The following is a 14,598-nucleotide window of genomic DNA, read 5'->3' as shown; positions in this document are numbered from 1 at the left end:
GTGTACATTCTAAGTATACATACCCTTGACATTAGTGGCATCAAATAATTGTGGATCTTAGAACTTTGAGATCTCCAGTGTGCTTTGATTTGTAAAATATTTTATCATCTTATTTACATAAGAATCCTTATTACATACTGGCTATTCAAAATATTTTTCATTATTATGAATATTGGAGGCAGGTAAAATATATGTCAACATAGATCTTATGTTTGAATCCTCTTTACTCAGTTGTTAATCTAGTTTCTACTAGCATGTCTTTGGGAGTGGCAAAACCAGCACTAATAAATAAGCTACTATCAAACCCAGATGCACTTGACCTGTTGTAGCTGTTATTCTGACTGATCTTTTGGCCACTAGGTTTGTAGCTTAGTGTATGTGCTCAAGATCTTATCTGTAACAACTTGGTGAATGGCAGTCACTAGCAACTCTTTCCAGGAGAGTATCACTAATATTAAAAAGTTGGGTTCCTAAAACAACCTAATTTCTGTGCTTGTAAAAGCCTAGGCTGAAGAAGCCACAAATCATTGATAAAATAATGCCTTCTGGGCTCTAAATGGCCTGTTATATCACATACATCTTTCCTCAGTGAAAGTGTTCTCTGCCTTGACAATCAGGCAGGGGATGTCTTTGTGTTAAACTAAGTAAGCCCTTGGTAGATATTTGTTAATTGGACCAAATGGAACTAAATGGTCCTATTACATTGGTAATGCAAAACAATATGTGCTAGATCTCTTCTGGCTTTCCTCCTGGATTTCCTTCACTGTTGCTTTGGGAAGGTCTGTGAATATAACTCCCTCACCAGTAGGCTGAATCTACATTTTAGACTGATTTCACAGGGAGAATAAAACATTCCCTCTTCTCTAACTATATTGCATTTCCAGGGCATGGCAATAGTCTTCCAACTGTTGTAAGCATACACACACACACACACACACACACACACACACACACACACACACCACAGCATGGGAGGAGGGATCAGGAGGGGGAGGGAGAGGGAAAGGGAGAGAAAGGAGAAAAGGGGAGAATGGCACAGATTTCAAAGACAGTCATTATTATATGGGACTAAACTCTCAAGCCTAAGTTTACCTTTAATGTCTGTCTGTAGCATGTTTTCAGTAGGCTAAAGGTATTAATTATTTAAAAAGAATCTATTGTTTGATAAAAAAATAACCAAAGATGTTTCAGAGCACGATGTGATGGATTACATATATTTCTTAAGAAATTTACGTATTTTTCCAAATTTCTGATTAATTTACACTTCTACCATAGACTATTATAGTTCCCCATTTTTCTTATCCTTGTCAACGCTTATTATAACTTATATGTCTGATAATATCCATTTAACAGCTGTGGGAGGATGTCTTGTGGTATTGTTTTGCATTTCTTTGATGATCATTATATGTATTTCTATGATGATAATTATATTTTATTATAACTGTTAACTATCCTATGTCTTTGTGGAAGAAATGTATAGTCTATTTTTTTCTCATCTTAAACCTACTACTTTTTTCTTTCTGTTATGCCTGAATTTCATAATATCTCTCTGGGTACAAACATCTTATCTGTTGTACACCTTGCAAATCATTTGATCTTCTTATGTGTTTATATCTTTAACACAAATTTCTTCGGTTTATTTATGGGTCCTCTATTCTGCTCAGTTGTTCTGTCTGTTTGTATGCTGGCACCAGGCTGCCTTTATCACTATAATCTGTGTCACTATAATCTGAGGTCAAGCATCATGATGCGTCCGGCTCTGCTCTTTAGAATAGTTTGGATGTTCCTGCTCTTTTGTGGTTCCATATGAATTCTTGTATTGTTTTCCTATATCTGTGAACTGTGACATGGGAATTTTGATGAATACTGTGTTATATCCGTAAATTATCTTTGCTGGTTTATCCACTTCCATGATACTGGTTCTTCCAATTCTGGAGCATGGAAGATTGTTTTATTGTCTAGTACCTCGTTTCTTTCTCCTTTTGATGTGTTGAAATTTTCTTTGCTGAATCTGTTTACTTCTTTTCTTTCATCCTGTTTTTCACTTCTTTTTATTTCTGGGTTCTATTTGTTGGTATATTATTGATAATGTTTTCTAAATTTCATTTTTGAGAATTAATTATTAGTATATATGTAGATGTTAGCTTTTTTTTCAGTCTAATTTTTATTCTGTGACTTTACTGTGTTAATTAGTCATAAGACTTTGAATCTATATGAAATTTTACGTGTAGAATTGTTTCATCTTCAAGTAAAGATAGCCTTTCTTTCCCTCTTCCTCCTTTCCTCTGTTCCTTCCTCCTCCTTTTTTTTCTTGTTTTTTTTTTTTTTTTTTTTTTTTTTTTTTTTTTCTCCCTGTTTGTTTTGGTTTTTCAAGACAAGATTTCTCTGAGTATGTAGCCTTGGATGTCTTGGAGCTTGCTCTGTGACCAGGCTAGCCTTGAACTCACAAAGATCAGCCTCCTGAATGTCTTCTTCTTTTTTTTTTTTTTTGAATGTCTTCTTTTTTAAAAAAAAAATTGACCCCCTTTATCCCCTTTAAAACTTTTTATGGTTGCCTAATTTCTGAAGATAAGACTTTGAGCACTCTATCAATAGGAGACTGTGGAGTAGCCATCCTGTCTGCTTCCTAATTTCATAGGAAGTTCCGTCAGCTCGTATCCATTGATTTTAATGTTCATAGTAATTTTGTTGTATGCAGCCTTTACTATTTTCAGATGTGTTCAATTGATTCCTAATACTTTTCAGACTTTCATCAAGAAGGCTTGTTGAACTTTGTTGTACATTTCCTGAATGAAGCCCACTTGGTTATGATACATGGACATCTTAATGTATTTTTTAATTTACTTAGCGAGTATTTTGCTGTGCATTTTGTATTTGAATTCTTTGGAGAAATTGGTCTTTACCTTTAATACTTTCTAATTTACTTTGTATTTTACTTTGTCTTTACTTTCAGGTAACAGGATAATGTATAGAGGCTTCATAGCATGATCTCTCTCTCTCTCTCTCTCTCTCTCTCTCTCTCTCTCTCTCTCTCTCTCTCTTTCTCTCTCTCACTTTCATCCCTTCCACCCTCCCCACAGTGGAACAAATTAAGACAAATTAGTATTAAATATCTGAAAAAATTTTCATAATTCATCAGTGAATCCATTTGATCCTTGGCTTTTCTAGGTCGCTTTTAGCTGTGTGGTAATGTGTCTAGTTCCTTACTATTGTTGATTGTGTATAGGGATCTATAAGAGAATACAGGACAATACAGGATCCTATCTCTTAGATATTTTATCATTATAGGCTTCAGTCTGTTTTGAGTGGTCTCTTCTGTCAGGGTTTAAACAAAGTCCAAGCTCATTCTCCTACATAGAGTTTGCCAATTCCTTTAATCTGATTGATTGAAGAAACAATTCTCTCTCCATTTGTGCTCTTGGCACTTTTTACTAATAGTCAGTTGATAGTCAATACCTGCTTTGTTTCTACTACTCATCTCTAACAGGATCAAGCTTTTCTCCTCTACTCACTGTATCTTTCACCAATATCTTGTGATGGATGTCATGGAGATTTACTTAGGAGTCATCCTTTGTCGTTGATCTCGTTTTGTCCTTACATATTTGATCTTCCCCTGTCTACTACAGTCTCCCTGTCTATAGGTTGTATGCTCAGTTATAATACACCTTAAACAAACAAAGCAAAAACCCCACCACTATATATTCTCACACTGATTTGCTAGCCAGCTGGGTGACTTTAGTTTATAATTCAGAAGATGGAAAGTTCTTTCTTCAGTGAAGCAAAGCTTAGTCTTGGTCAAAGTAGGGGCAGGTGGTAGAGGGAGGGGAAGGTGAGGTAGAGGCCTGATGAACAGTGGCCAGGTTATTTTGTACCAATCCAAAGTTTCACATGAGATCTAAAAGCACTGAACAGGTTGTCTGTCTGTTGTATACTTGGGATCATGGGATTGGACAAAGTAGGAATGAGGCTCAATCTCATTGGTTCATTGAGGTCTGGAGGCCTAGTTATGATATAAATAGAAAGCTTCATATCTACCCTTTAGTCCCATTCACAGTGTCTCTCAGACTGCAGTCTAGTATATATTCTAGTATAGCAGGTTTTGTGATTGTTGCTTCAATGTCTGTGAGCTCCTGTGAAACCTGCTTACTTGATTCTCTGGGGTAAGTGTTCTACTGGTGTCCTCAACCCTACTGGCTCCTACAGTCCTTCTTCCTCTTCTTCTTCAGGGTTCTCCAAGCTTAACCTAAGGGAATCTCTGTTAATGACTTTAAATGCTAAGTGATGAGGTTTTTAGCCCTTGGGTTGGTGGAAGCTAGGGGTCTGTTTGTATATTCCATACTGACTTGACCACAGTCACAGGATGTTAAGTTAGACATAGAGGTGGACTAAAGAGCCTAATATAGTTTGCACTTGAATTTGCAACATTGCCTCCTCTACACATCATTCTCCTCATCTGTCCATTGGCTTGTAGCAAGTTCTGTGTGAGGTGATAGCGCTTTCCTGGAACTTTTGTTCACAGAATTTTTGGGGTACAATACTTGGTACTGCTTTTTATTTTACTCCACCTCTGAATTTTCTTTCTTGATCCAATTTCTTGGCTTTTTTTCTGATTTCTTTAAATTTTGAAATCTTGTTCTTTTTCTATGTTGGACCTTTCTCTGATTTAATCAATCCATTTCTCAGACTCCATTTTAGTATGAAATAATGGTATAAAAAATGGGACCTAACCTCATTAGACACTGTGAACTGGCCTCAAGAGCTTATTCTCTATCCTGCTAGAAGCCTTAAGTTTCACAGAAACCCTGTAACATACAAGGTAGAAGTACAACTGCTTCTTGTGTTTTCATATTAAACAGTGAATGTAGTATGTAAGCAAATTTTACAAAATGTTGGGAAGTATAATTTTCATATTATAAAGTGAAGAAAGTAATGGAGTAATGACAATAAAGAAATGGTACTTCTTAAATTACAGTGCTAAGTTATGACTCAATGTGAAAAGAGTCTGATGTCTGAGAAAAGGCTCAAAATATTATTTTGCTAAGTTTTAAGAAATGGGCTGACATGTAAAATATTCATTCAAATAAACAGGGAACACAATATACTTCAGTGAAGTTAGAGAGCAAAGTATAAATGTGAAACTATGATTTTTCAGATGCTTGCAAAGACCAACCATGCTTGATGAGTATCCTGGAAATTAATGAAACAGTACAATGAATAGTAGCAGAAATCCAGAAAAGGCGACCCCATGATCATCAAATGTTGCATACATTAGTAATCTAAAGGGCATAACTTTAGGTTCCAGTGAGAGACATAGATTCTAGGTGGTCATAAAGTGAAGTGACACAGTCTCATTTTTGAGTTAAAAAGAGACAGTAGCTAAAAAACTGGTGGAGTGGCATAATAAGGTCGTCAAGAAATCTTCCCCTGCAAAAACAGTGGCAAGAACAGTGACAAAAATTATATAATTGGCTTTAAGAGACCTTTAGATATTAATCAGAGGCTTGCAACAATCCCAGTACTATTTAGAAAAAAATGTATATATTACAATAAATCAATTGGTTTCCTCTGACATTTTTACTTTTATCATTCTGTCTACTTATCTGTGTTACATGCTCAATTTGAAAACTACCAGCCTTGTAACTATTCAAATCATGAAATTCAACATCCCACAAATTACTGCAGGGGCAGAATGAAACGAAGCTACTTAAAAACAAACAAACAAACAAAAAACAAAACAAAAGAAACAAACAAACAAACAAAAACCCACCATCTCCAGAGAATTGTTGCTCTTCGATTGTGTTGCCATTCTTAGGATTTGTCTTCATTTAACTCGGCGCTTCAGTCTTTGTGCAGGTAGCACTATTCTCAAGACACGTGTCAGGAAAAAAAATCAGTAGTTTTTGTTTTGGTTTACAGATATTTTATGAAAGACACCATCTGGAGTAAACAAGAACATGATTTAAAAAAAATAGGAAAGAAAATGAAAAAGAAAAGAAAAGGAACTGAAAGTAAGATAATAGTTGGAGGAACAGGGACTTAAAACTTCACTTATATTCCTGAAAATCTTATTTTTAATTATCTTTAATCCTTTATTACAGTCCAGTCATTATTCTCCTCCTGTTCTGTCCTCCAACAGTTCCTCAGCCCATTCTCCCTCCCCCCATTCACCAAGAGAATGTCCCCACGCCCCCACAGCCCCAAACACCCTGCCATGCCTCCCCACTCTCTAGGACTTCAAGTCTTTCGAGGGTTAGGTGTATCTTCTTTTAGAGGTCAGATCAGGCAGTTCTCTGCTGTATATGTGTCAGGGGCCTTGGACCAACTAGTGTATGCTGCCTGGTTGGTGGCTCAGTGTCTGAGAGATCTCATGTGTCCAGGTTTGTTGAAACTGCTGATCTTCCTATGAGGTTGCCCTCCTCCTCCTCAGCTTCTTCCAGCTTTTCCCTAATTCAACCACAAAGTTCCTTGACTATAGTCCATTGGTTGGGTACAAGTATCTGCTTCTGTCTCACTCAGCTGTTTGTTGGGACAGCCATGCTAGGCACCTGTCTGTAAGTACACCATAGCAACAGTAATAGTGTCAGGCCTTGGAGCCTCCCCTTTAGATGTGTTCCAATTTGGGCCAGTCCCAGCACCTCCTTTCTATCAGTTTCTTCTCCGTTTTTGTCCCTGCAATTCTTTTAGACAGGAACAATTCTGGGTCTGAGACTTTGCCATACAAAGAGGCAGATTTATTTCACATAGTTTGGGGAAAATCTGGCAAGGTTTTGATCTTTCATTCAATGTGGCCTTGATTTCTGTGTAAACTGGAAGTGAAGGCTGAGGCAGAGATATAAATCACACAGTAGAGTTGAAGACATTATTGAATCTCCTACATGAACTCTCAAACCATCTTTGGACCAAGAGACTTAACATTTTAGTAAATGCACAGTAAAAATAATATAAGCTTTGTAGAAATGGTCTTATAAAGATATCAAACAGAAAAGAAGTAAAAGTAGCAAATGCTAGCGTGGAGTGAATTTCTAATTTTTAGTTACCTTATTACATTAGCTAAAATGTCAAGTTTCAATCCATGCAAGGAAACAGAGAAACAGTTTCATATACAAAATAAACTGACCTTTGAGAGGCTTTGACATCACACTTTTTTTTTAGACAACAACTTAACATTCCACACACTTAAAAGCAAATAAAAAGTTGTTATGTAGCTGAGACAATAGTTGAGTGAACAATTTTCTGTTTTAAATGATTCCTATTTCATTCATAACGAGTTACCTTAACTTAGAGCTGTGCAGTTAGTGATCTGAAGACACACAAACGTGCAGGCTCCCTGACTCAAGCAAAGTGTCAGTGGAACAAACTTTTGTTAATTATTAGAATTCATTTGATGTTAATTCCATTTAAGTAATTTTAAGGAGGCTAAAGTAATAATATCCTGTTTGAGAACTAATGAAACAACTCACAATTCTGTCATAGACATGGAATTAACTTACTTCTGTAATAAAAAATAGAATTGTTAATCATAGACACACCAGGAAACCATTTAAGAAGAGAAAAAAAGATATTTAAAATATAGCATTCTCACGTTTGGCAATTACCAAGGAAATAGAAGACTTTCGAACAGTGCAAATTTAAATGCACAGAAATCCGTGATCTGCACAGCTTAGAGCAACAGGAATGAGGAAATGCCAAAGAAGCTGGAATCTGGTGGGCCTTGAACTCTAATAGAGATGCCTGGAAACTATTCAGGTTTGTTACATAGAATGGAAAGAGCTGGGCTAGATCTCCATAGGAGGTCTCTATAGGAGAGCTGACTCAGTTTGTCATCATCTGAGTGACAGGAAGCTACCTATAGTGTTTGCATACATTGGTTTTAGCTAAATATCAAAGGTTGTAAACATGTTTACTCATCCTTACTGAGGTAGTTTCCACATCCCCCCCCCCCCCCAGAGTCTGATCTAGAGAAGGCTTGGCCATTCCAATAAGTCTGAACCATTAGGGTTTTTGACATAACCATGTTCAAGATAATAATACACAATCACCTACTCCTTACATGGATCACTCTCTAAGTGCTTTAAATTTAGACCAACAGTCACATGCAATAAATTAAAAAAAAATCACAAGTAGTGTACTTTTTAGCCATAATAGATTAAAATTAGAAGTCAAAACTAAAACTATTTTGAGAATGTGAGGAAGTCCCATTCAAACACCCATGCATGTGCCTAGGTGTTTGAATCACACACACACACACACACACACACACACACACACACACACCTTCATACACACAAGTAAACATACATGTACATACACATATGCACACACATACACTCATGAACACACAGAGGCACACCCATGTACACACACACATATGCACACATACATACACACACATAAAGACATACATACACACATACACACACATGAATACATTTTCAGCATATATAATGGCAAAATTTGGAGCAATAAAGTAAATGGGAGTTTTAAGAATATAATTTGAATATAAGTGAAATGAACATATAACCGAGAAAATGCATTTATTACTGTAGCAGTGCTCACACCTGTGACCCAAGTATTCAAGAAGCCAAGGCAGGAGGATTGTAGTGAGTTAAGAGGCAACTTCATCTAATACTGGGTTCCAGACCAGCTTGGGATGCAATGCAGACCTTGTCTCAAAAAGTAATTTATTAAATTTATTTCATTTTACAAATGCTCTAAAAAAACAACTGGGGTTTTAAGAAATTCTACCTAATTTCATTTATGCCCAAAAAAATATATATGTAGAGATTTAAGAGCAATCAACGAATAAATAATAATTGTTTCAGAGCCTTGGTGAAGGGAGAAGTATGACTTTCTACTACCCTGAAAAACACTGAGTCGTGCAATTTTAAAGGGCAAATTTCATGTTATTTAAGTGGTAACTCTATAAATATTTTACTAAAAGTCAAAGAGTAGACTATAAATACAGAGGAATGGAAACAGTATTCGTATCATTATGACGATTGCTCTGGAGTAGTAACGTGGGAACCCATGATAGGTCTTTAGAGATTTCTGTGAGAGAATTACTGTTCATAACATGCATGCCCTGGACTACATCTTCATTCTCTTTTACCGGCATTATATGTACATCTGAATGACACTATGTTTAAGTAAGTAAAACCTTCTAGTCTTCCTACTTCACATTAGATAAGTCATTTAGATCCTCACAAACCCTTTAAAATGTAAGACTGTAGTGTCAGCCACATGAAGGGGAGAGAATAACAATAGCCTCATAGTCCATCCAAGGAAAATTCTGTAGTGACTGAAAACAATACTTTCTACAAAATCTACAGTCACAGGTACTTATCAACAGACTATAGAAAATTGGTTTATGTTCATCAGTTAGGGTTAACACACTTCTGGAAGTGTCCATTCTGAAAATATTTCTGTTATCATGAAATGGAAAACTATGCTGAACAGGATTCTTCCATGTTCACTACTGTTCAATATTTATTGAAATTTGGTTAACAATAATTTAGTAACAGATTAGAAGTGTAAAAGCTGTAATATGCATTTTGGAAAATGGTACATATGAATTTTTCTGGTTCAACTACATATAGCCAGGTTCCCTAGATTCCAAAACAGTGAAGTGAGGGAGTAAGCATCTTCAGTGTCACTGAGTTAATTGTTTGGCCAGGCTTAAAGAGTTGCTGACTGTAAGTTCATTTGCTGTATGTTAAAGCACTCAGAACTGTTTTATGCTATTACACTTTACTATTTCTAGTCCTGAATCTATCCTATCTATTTGAGAAAATAATTTTTGAATTCATCTGTTTCTGTTGAGGAAGGATGGGAAAGGAGACATTACAGAGAACAATCACCCAGACATTATTAAACTTTTATGAAAAACATGGTTTTGCTCTTGCCATGTGTTAGAAGTATCTTCTTTTTTCAAGAGTGAGTGGTATTGTATACTGTATTATACAATACAAGCCTACAACTAGTAGTTCATTGGAAATCCTTTTGACAAGCTTTTAAAAGGAGTGTTGTTTACTTTCTCTCCTGATGTCTCAGCATCCATTTACTTCCCATGCCTCCTGTTTTTATGCTGGTACAGATCTACAGAAATCATTCATTTTCAGTCCCGAAAAACTGTCTCTAGTTGTCAGATCAAAAAGTCAATTTTACTAACATTACTTTAAAAAAAAATGGCTTTCTGTTTGTTTTGACTTTTCTTATTTTCAAACTCATTTATTTCTCTGAACATCTTCTGCAGTGATTAGAATGTACAGAGACTCTTCTGACCCAGCTTAGCCAGATTTATATAGGGAAGATGGCATTTCCAATTAGATACTATTCTACAATTCGATTTCCTCCTGGCAGTTCCATGATGCCATAAATACAGTGACCTTGTTCTCCTAATTATAGTTGATCAGTTCTTATTTTGACACAAACTTCAGCTTTTTATTCCTGTGTGATGTTGCACTCATATGCATATGCAGCAGATTATATTCATGAGAGTAGCTTAAGTGTTTGCTGGACTTGTCTTTGCATGTGGGATATTCCATCTCAAATATATTCCCTTCATTTTGCTGTCTTAGAGAATAGTTTCCACAATGAACATCAAAAGGACTGAAACTCACTTGTATATCTCTTGTTAAATGCTTCTCTTACCATTGGTAAACGTGACCTTGTCTTGATGCTACAACTTTTAATTTTTCTGTCCTCTATGATGTACATTCCTCAGAGACATTTTGTTTTGTACACATTTTACTCTCAGATGTCAATCTTTATTTATTTTTAAAATTTTAAATTGAAATAGATTATTTTCATGTAGTATATGGTTTCTCACCTTTCAACTTGTCCCAGATTCTCTCTAACTCCCCACCAACCCATATATTTAAAAATCCCACTTGGGATTGGCTCACTAAACAAGAGGCTTGTCCCTGGAGACAACTAATTTTTCATCAATCATCAGTCATTGGTTACCTCTGCTATTTAGACCACCATATTGTTGAAATTTCTTGGGTGCAGCTTCTAAGCCATATTTAAAAGACACTATCCTCCCAGTAGCATCTTGGGTCTCTGATTCTCATAATATTTGCTTTTCTCTTTTTTTGTGTGTGTGATTTTTTTTCCTCTGAGCCTTAGGTTTAAGGGTTCTGAGTAAAATAACCCACATTAAGAAAAACAATTGCCATATGTTCCCTCTTTTTTTTAATGGATCCTTGCTCAAATTCTTTACATTTAAGTAAATAACATGAAGTAACTATAGGAAATATAAAACAGAAAGGGAGCGTGCTGGGGGAGAAGAAGCACATGTGTTATGAAAATGGTACTGAGAAAGACGCTGTCTTTTCCTGGGAGTGAGAGGGAGAAAATTCAGAGGGAGGAGGATAAAGGAGAGGCAACAGACGCTTAAGAGCATCTGCGAAAATAAACAGGGAAATCATTATTTTTTAAAACAACTTTAAGTGTGTGTGTGTGAGAGAGAGATAGAGAGAGAGACAGACAGAGATGGAGAGTCAGATAGATACAGAGAGAGACAGAGAAACCTGCCTGTGAGTTTGTCAGTGGATCCTCGGGGACTCCAAAAATAATATAGAGAAATGTCATTGCTCCATTGCACTTGGTTGTGTCCCTGAACAAGAAGTTAAGATTACTTTGGAAAATAGCCCACAGTGTTGACACCAAACTTGGTGGAATCAATCCAAAACAGTGCTGAAATCCTCCTCCCTAAAGAGTAGCTCGCTCTCAAAGTATCCAAATGTGCATTGCAAGCTGCCAAGGGAGAAAGCAATCAAAATTCCTACCCAGTTGTAGATCCTCCAAACACACCAGTGACCTAGAAGATTACCAATACTACTGCAGTGGCACCTTTATTTTCATTGTAACCAACACTGTCTAATTGGACTTCAATTGTTCTCACTAGGAGGGGAATTCATGATTGGCTCTGTTAACCTCTTTAACAACCCATGGCTGGAGAGGAGAAACAGTTAAATAGAGACATCACGGTTGAGAAGCAATTAGTCAAGCTTGAGTGAGGAAGGATATATGCCAGTGTGCAGGCTGACTCAGGACCTCACCAAGGCTGTTCACTATGAACACCGAGGACTTGGGAGGATGACTCATGGTTCCTAAAATGCAGAAATCAAGGCTTCTGCTAGCCAGCAAGTATCTTCGCTTACTTTGTGATATCCGCAGTCTAATGAATGAAAACACTGTAATATACATCAATAACTCAGTTTCACCCTGCTCTAATCGATAAACACAAACAAACAAAACATGAAATAATACACAGACTGCCTTTGACAAATCAGTGTCACATGACACATTTGTAATTTTATCCCTTTAATTGTATCTCTCTTTTACTCTGTTTCTCTTACCTCCGTATCTTATAGATGATCATATCAGAAGCACACATTGATATCTGGACAAAGAATCATAAGATGTTGTTAGATGTATCACATTTTGCCATTGCCATCAAAGCATATCATTAATCCACATTGGTAGTTTATACCTCAATACATTTATCTACACCAAAATGCACAAACCTCTGCCCCAACGCCACATTTCCTAGGCTCAGATATCACATGGATAAGCATTTAACACTCAACATCAGAGACTCCTTTGCTGACTTTCCTTTTCCTGAATGTTCATAGTCAGAGGCAATCCCTTCAAATGCATATATAATTTGGCAAGGTACATAAAAGTATAAAGTAATTTTTTTCAGGAAACTCTATACACCTATATTCCACGACTGTCTTGCTTCTCTTACATACATAGTGCTCTGGGGCTTATTTTAATTTTCACCTTCCTACTCCTAGCCAGCAGATTTTGACAGCTACCAGATGCTGACTGTCCCCTTTACCCATTGCTTGTCACAAACATAAGAAAGATTATATTCACATCTTTAGCATTGCACACTCTTGTTGCCTCTCTTTCCCAAATTTGCTACTCAGACTAAGAGGAACAATATTTCCTAGTTAGAGCAAAAACTTCTTAATACTTTAATTTCTCTTCCCTGGAACATTTTAATTAGATGTTTATAATATCTGAAGTTTATGTCATTCATATATTGAATAAATGCAGTAGCATGATTGATGTCTTACAGGCAAATCTTGAGTTTAATTTTAGGTTTTCTTCATGATGATACATAGGAGATAATACAGTGATTGTAACATATTTTGAGAAAGTTCAGTTCAAAGTGACAATGCTTGACCTTTGTTAAAAAGTAGTTCCCAATTTTAATAAAGCAGGAGGAATATTTCAGGAACAGAACATTTCTAAGTATGGGACCTTGTATTTCTGCACAGTTGGATTCTTAGAAACTTGATCTTATGTATGTATTTCAGACAGGTGTCATCGGAAGAACAATGGTACTCATTAATTTATGTGCTGAAGTACAATACAATAGAGTTAATAAATATAGATTTAAGCAATAAAATTGTATACAAAATAGTGGGGAATAAATACGTTAATTGATGCACTTTCACCATGTTTTCATATAGACCATACAGCAAATGGAAATATATAGATAATACAAATCTACATTTATTCTCATTTATTGTCCATTGTGGTACAATCCCTTGGTTTAGCCAGAAGACTCAGAAATCAGAGTATTTGGGTTTTAAAACTGGACTCTGTCTATACTTGGTGTGGGTCTTCTGGTAATGTTTCATAATTTACTGAGAATCATTGTATATACCACAGGAATGTAACAGAGAATCTATTTGATAGCTTTGACATGAAAATTATTCTATATCAATTCCTTTGAAGAATAGTTTCGGTAAAAGTTTTAACTGTTTGTAAAAGTCTGTGTATTAAAAATTCTTTTACTTAAAAATTGCCTTCTTGTTTCAAAATTCTATGAATAAATTACTCCTTTGTAAATTAATGCCCATTATTAGATAGGAAAGATATTATTATATTATTCATGTGAAAATATAAACTTTACAAAAGATGTCTTTATCTTTTAATTTGACTTTGAATGTCTAAATTCTCCTGATAATTGATAAATGTTAATTCTTCTATAGTTCATATTTTATATATTTTTAGAATCCAATTCACTTGAACACTAGCATTTCAGGAAGTTGTAAAGACATTTATAGACCCATTTTTAAAAATAGTTCAGTATGGATTAATTATTTTTTATTTCTTCATAAGCTATTAAGTAATATGGTTATATATATTTGATGAGTCACATTTATTTATAATAATGGACAATTTGTTTTTATTTTATTTATGGAAAGATATTGATTTTATGCTAAATAATTTATCTGGTATACAAACTATTAATCTCAGCCAAACCAAAATGGCATCTGAAATATTAATTTAACCATCAGATTTATAAGATCAAACAAAATTCTCACTCTATTTTTAGTGTTAATGATAAAAATTTGACTGATTTACATAAGACAGTTTTTAAGAAGCTATTCATAATTAGCAATGCAATATTTAAAAATGAATTCTGATCAAGCGTCTTTCTAGAGGAAAATCTCAAAGTACTTCTAGGCATACGTTCTGCTAGTTGTGAAGCTTGCTTGGAAAGTGTATCTCAGTACTGCCTTTTCACTCACCTCTGTATTATGCCATATTCTCAACTTTGTTTTCTATACAGAT

The 14,598-nt window shown here is 35.4% G+C and overlaps 1 protein-coding gene across 2 annotated transcripts in view; it reads left to right on the top strand.

Moving 5' to 3' along the window:
• The window catches only part of Gabra2 (gamma-aminobutyric acid type A receptor subunit alpha2), a 117,597-nt gene that overhangs the window by 41,275 nt on the left and 61,724 nt on the right, over positions 1–14,598 (top strand). The window lies entirely within an intron of this gene.

Source organism: Arvicanthis niloticus, chromosome 7, assembly GCF_011762505.2.
Source record: "Arvicanthis niloticus isolate mArvNil1 chromosome 7, mArvNil1.pat.X, whole genome shotgun sequence".
NCBI classification, from domain to species: domain Eukaryota; kingdom Metazoa; phylum Chordata; class Mammalia; order Rodentia; family Muridae; genus Arvicanthis; species Arvicanthis niloticus.
The sequence above is the reverse complement of the archived record's forward strand: the minus strand, read 5'-3'. Positions and strand labels throughout refer to the sequence as shown.